Source organism: Oncorhynchus nerka, linkage group LG6, assembly GCF_034236695.1.
Source record: "Oncorhynchus nerka isolate Pitt River linkage group LG6, Oner_Uvic_2.0, whole genome shotgun sequence".
In the NCBI taxonomy this organism is placed as follows: Eukaryota; Metazoa; Chordata; class Actinopteri; order Salmoniformes; family Salmonidae; genus Oncorhynchus; species Oncorhynchus nerka.
Window position 1 is genome coordinate 42702963 of NC_088401.1, and position 9724 is coordinate 42712686.

General features: G+C 42.1%; 1 long non-coding RNA gene across 3 annotated transcripts; it reads left to right on the top strand.

Moving 5' to 3' along the window:
* The first annotated feature begins 222 nt into the window (after nucleotides 1–222).
* Nucleotides 223–8782, top strand: LOC115130460 (uncharacterized). Of its 3 annotated transcripts, none has more exons than XR_010464087.1 (3): nucleotides 223–585; nucleotides 2186–8471; nucleotides 8564–8782. It is a non-coding gene; the product is annotated as an uncharacterized LOC115130460 (long non-coding RNA). The 3 variants fall into 3 exon arrangements; XR_010464088.1 differs by having other exon boundaries at nucleotides 8055–8471; XR_003863772.1 differs by having other exon boundaries at nucleotides 8360–8471.
* Nucleotides 8783–9724: the final 942 nt, after the last annotated feature.

Below are 9724 nucleotides of genomic sequence, written 5' to 3' on the forward strand. Positions count from 1 at the left end.
ATTTAATTAATACATTTTTCAAATAAGGCTGTAACCTAACAACATTTTTTAAAAGTCAATGGGTCTGAATACTTTCCGAATGCGCTGTATATGGCTTATGTGAGTACAGGCAGCATTCAGTGCTTTGAGTGTGGCATGCTTGCCCACACATTGATGTGCCCCCCCCTGCTGCACCCCCGGGCAGGCAGCAACAAAATAGACCCAGTCAAGGGGAACACTACTGATACCCAGTCTACACGCTTAGAGAGTACTTAGCAACAGCCCGTCCACGAGGGAGTAGTGTAGTGTCTACCGAGTCACAGACACCAGTTGTCACAAGCAATGAGGATGAATCCGGGGAACTGGCTTCCCTTATAGAGGAGGAGGTGGTGATTAGTGCGAGTGGTGGGGTGCAGGGAGCGAGTGGTGAAAGTGATGTGACTGGGGCCGAGGCGGCTGCGACCACTGTTGAAGAAGAGGAGGAAATAGGAGACGTTTCCAACATCTCCGTCATCATGTCAGAGCCGGCTGGTGATAACTTGCTGTATACACTAGACTAGATCAGACTTCTGGATAGTCAGATAAAAGCTCGGTTTTTTGATGAAGGTAAGTTTGTAAGGTCAGCTGAAATTTTGCAAAAGCCTGTGGGGATAGATGAATTGAGTGAGAAAAGGTGAAAAATATTGGAAAGCATGGTAAAATAAAAAGGAAAACTAATACTTAATGATGATCGTGCCTCACAGTGTGTCTCCTTTTCCTTGTCTGTTTAATTTTTCCTCGTTGTCCGATACAATTTCAATATGGAGGCACTAAGGGTGGGCTCTTAAGATAAATGGGTAGAGGCATAGGATTAAGGGGGCTTTGGTTTCAAAAGTAATAAGACAAAAAATTAATGTCGTTTTCCTACAGGAGATGAGACTAAAGAGGTTGACTGTGTGGTGACAATTGTGTTTTTATCAAGCTTAGGGGCTACTGTGTTATTTACAGCAGAGGTTGTTAAGGGGTGAGTTGTGTTGGTCAAAGCAGAGGTCATGGGAAGTTTGTTTTACATTCTGAATTGTTATGCTCTGAAAGGAGGTACAGAGCGTATTGCTGTATTTTATAAAATAAAGGAAACATTAAAGACAGCGTGACCAGGAGGGGTGTATGGTTTTGGGAGGGGACTGGAACTGTACTGTGGATTTCATTGTTTATCGCACTGGTGAAGAGCAGCAACTGCGGTCAGTCACCAGTCTATCTAGTGTACTAGTGGAGTTTGAGCTGCCGGATGTGTGGAGTGTCAAACACACAAACATTATGCAGTATACATGGGTAAAGGTCTGGGAGGGTGACCACGGACAATGTGACTCTGTGTGCACTGCACAGATGCTTCAAGGACTTCTTAATTAAACCAGGCCCTGTGCAGAGAGAGAGCTGTTTTGGACTCTGACATTACTCTTCAGGAACTGTTCACTGCAGTAACACAGCTCTCCTCAGGCCGAGCACCTGGTATTGATGGTTTGCCATCAGACTTCTGCAAACATTTCTGGGGATGTATTGGAAGGATCCTGTCAGTCTTTCAAAGCAGGGGGATTTGGCTCTTTTGAAAACTGCCTACCTGTAGCATTGTTGTGTTCTGAATATAAGATCATATCTAAGTGTCTCTCTAACAGGTTAAAGGAATATCTGGGGATGTTGGTTCACAAGGACTAATTGTATTGCATACCTGATATATCTATTGTGTATGATTTATTGTTTTTAAACTGTCAGATGTGAATGTTGGTCTGCTTTCTCTTGATCAGGAGAAGACTTTTGATTGTGTAGACCACCAGTATTTTTTTGGAACGATTAATGTTTTTTTGTCTATGGTGGGTTTACTGTATGCCGGGGCCTCATGTATGGTGAAGGTGGGTTGAGTTGGCCTATTACAGTTCAAAGGTATTAGGCAGGGTTGCCAAATCTGGTGCCAGCTAAACTGTCTCGCAATTGAGCTATTGAATTCTTTACTACGAGTTAAGCTTAGTGGTTTCTCCATGCCAGGGATGACTCAGCATCCAGGGACTGCTTTGTCTGCGTATGCAGATGATGTGACAGTGTTCTTTATAGGAAACAAGGACGTTGAGGTGGGGGGGGTTACAGTGCATAGTAGAAATCCAGGGCAAAGGTACTTATCTCCCCGCCTGCTTCGCCCAGTTCTTGTAATGCAATTGTACCCCGCTGCTTGCAGGATGACTCCTCGTACCTTTCATCTGGTGACACTGATGATCGCCTCCAGACACTGATTGATGATAGAGCATAATTCCACGAGGCACTGATGATACGACTGTACTGTCTTCCTCCGAGTCCATGTCATCAAGATCTTCTGCATGGCCAGATGTCTTTTGTGTACCCTGTTTCTCCTATAACGCAGAGATATAACTTGACCAGGGCTAATGAGACACTTCCTTGTGGGCACTATCTTTTACTTTATTAATTAAGAAGTGTGCACTTGTTCACTCCCCCTGTCTTTTATTGAAGTACCATTTTATGAATGTTCAATCCATGTTTGTGTGTGTATGCATGTGTGTAAGAGATTATGCAATTATTTTCTTTAAAAATACAAAATTCATTTTGCTACATAAATGTGTATTTTTTCTGATTCTTTATTCCTAAATTCCCAGAAACCATACCTACAGAAACCGGCCAAATCAGTAATTTTAGAGATCTTTTTATTCTCTATGCTTGGTTGGTCAGGGTGAGTCTCGGGTGGGAAACCCTATGTTCATTGTTTCTATGTTTTGGCCGGGTATGGTTCTCAATCAGGGACAGCTGTCTATCGTTGTCTCTGATTGGGAATAATACTTAGGCAGCCTTTTTTCCTTTTTTATTTGTGGGTAGTTGTCTTTGTTTGATGCAGGTATAGCCTCTCGGAGCTTCACGGTCGTTTTTGTTGTTTTGTTGGCAACATATAAAGAAAAAATGTACGCTTACCACGCTGCACCTTGGTCCGGTCATTTTCAAGACAGCGATTGTGACAATTCAAGGGTTTTTCTTTATTTGTACTATTTTCTACATTGTAGAATAATATCAAAGGCATCAAAACTATGAAATAACACATGGAATCATGTAGTAACCAAAAAAGTTTGAAACAAATCAAAATATCTTTTATATTTTAGATTATCTAAAGTAGCCACCCTTTGCCTTGATGACAGCTTTGCACACTCTTGGCATTCTCTCAACTAGCTCCACCTGGAATGCTTTTCCAACAGTCTTCAAGGAGTTCCCACATGTGCTGAGTTCTTTTTGGCTGTGTTTCCTTCACTCTGTGGTCCAACTCATCCCAAACCATCTCAATTGGGTTGAGGTCGGGTGATTGGGGAGGCCAGGTCATCTGATGCAGCACTCCGTCACTCTCCTTCTTGGTCAAATAGCCTTTACACAGCCTGAAGTTGTGTTGGGTCATTGTCCTGTTGAAAAAAGATATATAGCCCCACTAAGTGCAAACCTGATGGTGTAAAGCTGCAGAATGCTGTGGTATTCATGCTGGTTAAGTGTGCCTTGAATTCTAAATAAATCAGTGTCACCAGCAAAGCACTCCCACACCATCAGACCTCCTCATGCTTCACAGAGGGAACCACACATGCGGAGATCATCCGTTTACCTACTCTACGTCTCAAAAAGACACGTTGGTTGGAACAGAAAATCTCAAATTTGGCCTCCAAGAGCAAGGGACAGATTTACACCTGTCGAATGCCGATTGCTCATGTTTCTTGGCCCAAGCGAGTCTCTTCTTGTTATTGGTGTCCTTTGGTAGTGGTTTCTTTGTAGCAATTCGACCATGAAGGCCTGATTCATGCAGTCGCCACTGAACAGTTGATGTTGAGATGTGACTGTTAATTGAACTCTTGTTAAGCATTTATTTGGGCTGCAATTTCTGAGAGTAACTCTAATGAATGTATCATCTGCAGCAGAGGTATCTTTCTGTGGCGGTCCTCGTGAGAGCCAGTTTCACCATTGCAAATGATGGTTTTTGCGACTCTACTTCAAAGTTATTGAAATGTTCCTGTTTGATTGATCTTCATGTCTTAAAGTAATGATGAACTTTTAACAAGGCACCTGTTCATTGAAATGCGTTCCAGGTGACGACCACATGATGCTGGTTGAGAGAATGTCAAGAGTGTGCTAAGCTGTTATCAAGGCAAAGGGTGGCTCCTTTGAAGAACCTCAAAATAACATTTTGGTTACTACATGATTCCATATTTGTTATTTCATCATTTGAAATATTCACTATTATTCTACAATGTTGAAATAAAAACCCTTGCATGAGTAGGTGTCCATACTTTTGACTGGTACTTTAAGTCAAATAGCTTGAACTGGCATAATTCATTCATTTTGGAGGTATTTGATTCAGTTGTGTTTGATAAACATTAATACTTTTTTGTCAATCTGACAACTATTTTGAATGATTATTTATAAATCCAATCCTGTTTAAATAACTCAAGTAAATTAACTAAATCTGTAATAATCATTAAGTAAAAAAATACATTTAATCACTTTTTTCCATTATTGATTTCAAAATTGATAGAGGAGCTTCAAAGGACATTTCTTCTGGTATTTTCTAGTCTTAGCTTGATGGATACAGCGTACACACTGCTGATGAGGGCGTTGGCTGTGCCTGGACAACAGCAGTTCCTATAGTATACGGCTGGACGGGGTTGATTTGACTGGGATCCAATAACATTGCCTGCTGAGGCAGGTGGTAACAGATCTGATCATCTTGTCAGCAACCTATCGGGCATATGTGTCCAATAAGACACACACTGACCTGTTGGGGAGGTGCAGGAGGGTGAGGGGATGCTGCTGTCTTTCAAGACCCCAGAACTGGGGGAGTTCACGGCAAAGATAAGAAAGGCGATGTACATGATATGTGTGAAGGTGTCGCATGTGTCCTCCTTGGAAGTGGTTAGATCATTGAGGAAGGCCAGTTTGTCTGAACTAAGCACTTCCCTTCTCCGAAAGGCTTCTGACGGTCTTTATTAAACAAACTGCCAAATGATAAACGGACAGCTGACCTCTAATGGGGGATACTACATGAGGTGATAGACACCACCTGGATCCGAGCTTTGGGGAGGATGAGTCCATTCTGTGGCTTCTCTGAGTCGCTAGCTCAGACATCTTTTTGTACAATGTCCAAAACTGGCGGGGCTGTTTGCGCTGTTAACCAGCTGTTTTTTTCCTTGGAGGAGGTTTTCTCTTCCTGCCTTTTTGTTTTTGGACCATAGTATAGTTTTAGGGGAGTGGTAGTCCTACTTCATTTCATATCAGGAGCAGCCAAGCTAGTGATCTGGAAGACCAGGAGAAATTGCATACAGGGACATGGGTCTGTGGACGTGCTGGCCATGCTCAGGGGGATTACTATGTTAGTGTTTCCTTAATTTTCACAGTAACCTGTACAAATGTAAGGGATAGTGTACCATTTGGTCAGTCAGAAATCAAAATAACACATCTGGAGACCATCTCCTCATCTCTGCCCTACTTTCTCTGCTTGGTGCTCTGAAAGGGTGTGATCTCCAGTCTATTGTGTGTCTATCCAAGTTAACCGTCCTTCTATGACTTTAAACTTAAAATCTCGGGGAAAAGCAGTTGTGGGAACTGAAGATATATTTCTTTGGACAGATGACTGACGTTAATTCCAGTTGTACAGAGGTAAAATACAGTGTGCATTTTAGAACACCCTCAACCTCAAGCCTCAGGTCGTACCCGTACACCATAACTCAGGTGTCCTAAAATGGACACAATAGTAGAGTAGATTCCTGAATCCCACTAACTTCATGTTGCTGTGTTATGAGGTTAGCTAGCAGGTTGGTACTTGACACACATATCATGCCAATAGATATAGCTGCCTAATTCTGTCTTGGCATTGGATTGACACTGGGCTGGGGCGTGTATGGAGGTGCACACACTGTCCTCTACTATTTAACACCATGTGCCTCTACTCATAAGTGATAGTCGCTGGCATTTTATCATAGCTACTGTATATGAGGTGTTGACATGCACTATGCCACAAATTATTAGATTCAACAGACAACGAATATGGCTGGTATGACACTGGCATAATGTAGCTGGCACTCAGTTTATACAGTCATGATGGCTTAATACATAGCTGGCTATCAGTGTCTGGGGGGAGACGTGGGGCATTTCACACATACTGTACAGTGGACTAGATACTGGAGAGGATAGTGGTCATATTCTTGTTATAGGTCATCATTTGGTACTGATCTAGGGAAATGAGCCACCTCACGCTACAGAAACAACATATAGGCTCCTGTGGGCCATTCTGGCTCGGTCAAGGCTTACTTTAGGACACAGAGATGTGTGTGGAATGGGTATGTGCTATGGGTTTCAGTTCATGAATGTGTACTAATGGTAGCTCTCTACAATGAGGACTCATTAGGGTACTACTGGGTTGAGTGTGTTCTGCCAATTAAGTAACACTTTAATTATAAATTAGAGAACATTTTGGAGTGTTTCCTCCGTCTAATTATTTGATGATTGCAAACCAGACTAGCACATTAACAGTTTTTAAACATACCGTGTACATTCTTCATGGCACTGGAAAGATAGACTATACCCTTTGTATTACTATGATACCTAAGCCAATATATGGGTTGTAAGATGGCAGTCTAATGGCACCCCTCCAGGCCAGATTAACGCCTTCCGAAAGCCTTCCAAATGTCACAAACTTTAATTCCTGGGGTCTCTGAGACTGGACCCTGACCCACGCCCCACAACCCCCAAACACCCAACGGGCTAATCAGAGTCATTACCGCCCCCAGTCGTCAACGACAACAGCCTGTCATGATAAGGTTTGTTCCTAAAACTAGCCTGTAATTGGATGATTGGATTAGGAAGTGGATAGGAGGGTAATGGGATACTGCCCATAATGATGTGTGGCCATGGTAGCAGCGTAAGGGGCTTTTTAAAATGTATTTTTAATTTAACCTTTATTTAACTAGGCAAGTCAGTTTAGCCTAGTCTGTGATGAATCTGAAGATTTGGCATCATAAATTAAAATGATTTGCGCTAGAATGGATTGAGTGAGCCACTTAGCATCTGTCAGTCTGCCCATATGCCACAGAGATGAACTACAGAAATGTTTTCTCCTCCTCGCTTGCCCGCCACTCCTCGGAAAGTGTCATTAGGGGGATAGGGAGAGAGAAAGAGCGAGAGAAAGAGATAGCGAGAGAAAGGAAAAACAGGGTGATGTGGTTAAAACTTCTTCAGGATCGGTGTCCCTTCCACAGGACGGTTGAGCTAACGTAGGCTAATGGGATTAGCATAAGGTTGTAAGTAACAAGACATTTCCCCAGGACATAGACATATCTGATATTGGCAGAAAGTTTACATTTGTGTTAATCTAACTGCACTGTCCAATTTACAGTAGCTATTACAGTGAAATAATACCATGCTATTGTTTGAGGAGAGTGCACAATGTTGAACATGAAAAGTTATTAATAAACAACTTAGGCACATTTGGGAAGTCTTGATGCACAATTTTGAACAGAAATGCAATGGTTCATTGGATCAGTCTGAAACTTTGCACATACACTGTTACTATCTAGTGGCCAAAATCTAAATTGCACCTCTGCTGGAATAATATATTATGGCCTTTCTCTTGCATTAAAATTAAATTAAAATGAAAAAGAATGTTTTTTTTTCTTCTTTGTATTATCTTTGCCAGATCTATATTGTTATATTCTCCTACATTCTTTTCACATTTCCACAAACTTCAAAGTGTTTCCTTTCAAATGGAACCCAGAATATACATATCCCTGCTTCAGTGCCTGAGCTACAGGCAGCTAGATTTTTGGTATGTCATTTTAGGGTCCATAAGGCTCTATTCTAAAGTAGTGCACTGTACAGCGTATAATTGTGGGGTGCCATTTGGCATGCAGTTCTGTTTTTTAACAGAAATTCAGTTCAGCATAACCTTGTGTGAAACACCAGCCAAATGTTAACCACAGGCCACATAAAAATGGTACAGCTGATGTTTGTTTCTTCAAGGATGAATGCTGCAGGAAACTTGGAGTGTGTTTCATATGGTACTGTATGTCAAGTCTATTCAGGTGCTGAAGGTGCTTTTGGAGGGTCTCCTTGCTAAGCCAAAGCAAGCTGCATGGTTGACTTGGGAATGTAAGAAAACATTACAGACCAACAACCACAAAAATACTACAGTACAACTGTATAAGGACACACAGGCACTGCCTATGAGTGTATCAGTACACAATACATGACAGCAATAGAACATTTTCCTGAAAAACAATGTTATGATTTAGTCCCACTTGTTACATCACCCTCTTCTCTTTCTCTCTCTCTCTCTCTCTCTCTCTCTCTCTCTCTCTGATCGGTTGAGTGGAGACAGGTGTGCTGGAAGCGGAGCAGATTCCCACCAGCTGCAACCTGTTCCATAATCAAGAACCTTACAGATACTCAGCCCTGACACCTCCACACTGCCAGATCGTAGCATCTACTCAGTCAGTCTGCATTTCTAGCTGTTTGTTCCTGCATAGAGTTTTTTATCCTGTTGTGCCTGTTTTCCCTAACCTAACACTTCTCTCTGCTACAGTCCCATCTGCTCTGACTCTGGTACCTGTCTCCTCAGTCCTGCTTACCTGCCCTGGATCCCCGCTTCACTGCTTCATTGGATTCTGCTCCAGATCTGTTTACCTGGTTCCTAATCTCCTTGCCCCCAGCCTCAGTCCGGAATCCCTACTACCTGCCTGAGATTCCCATGGACTGCACCTCATCTCCTCTCCTGCTTTTCAATAAATACATTGGTTACCTATCCTTGTCTGAGACTGCATTTGGGTTCACCTGCTCCGCCCGCATAACACCACTGTTCTTTCTGGCACACTGACATTGTACTCAGTCCAGATGAAATTAACATTCTATGTTCATCAAGTTACATGGAGATCCCCAAATGAATATCACATACTGTACAGATCAACTGTGAGAAATGAAAAATATTTTTCTGGAAATAACAGATTACACTTGTAATTCAGAACTTGTGTGTAAATGTGCACGCATGTCTTTGGAATGTAGAATGTGCCATTGTGAATGTGACACACGCATTCACAATGGCACATTCTACATTCCAATCAATTGTAAAAGAGGCCTGGCTGTGTTTCTCTCATATGGATAATCAGAAATGAAAAATCCTGAGGCTGCTTGTGAAATTCCACTTGAGAACAGCGACACGTGCTCGGCAGCCAGCACTCGTACCCAGGTTTTGTAATTTCCAATTAGTGTGCAATTCCAAGTCCCTAATTTGATCCTAGCTTAAGACATTTACCAATTCATATTGCCAGCTGAGTTCCAGCTATAAATAGCTTATTTTAGACATCCAAGAACTGAGTCTGCTTCCCAAATGGCATCCTGTTCTCTATTTACCACACTACTTTGACCAGAGCCTTATGGGTCCTGTTCTAAAGTAGTGCACTTTAAAGGAAATAGGGTTTTATTTCGGAAGCAAGTTGAATGATTTTACATTGAGGCTCTGTGTTAAAATAACACATTGCTGTCAGACCTGGTCTCCAATTTAAAACATCAGTAGGCAGTAGTGAAGTAGTGGACGAGGAAGGAAACCACAAAAGCCACTGGGGTATCGTCTTAGGTAAGGAATGAGAAGGCTTTTTTTCTGGCTATCGCATGTCCAGAAGCTCATCTGTCTAGCGTTGTGTACACACAAAAACCCACACAGACCACACATATTACGTCTCTTTTAGAG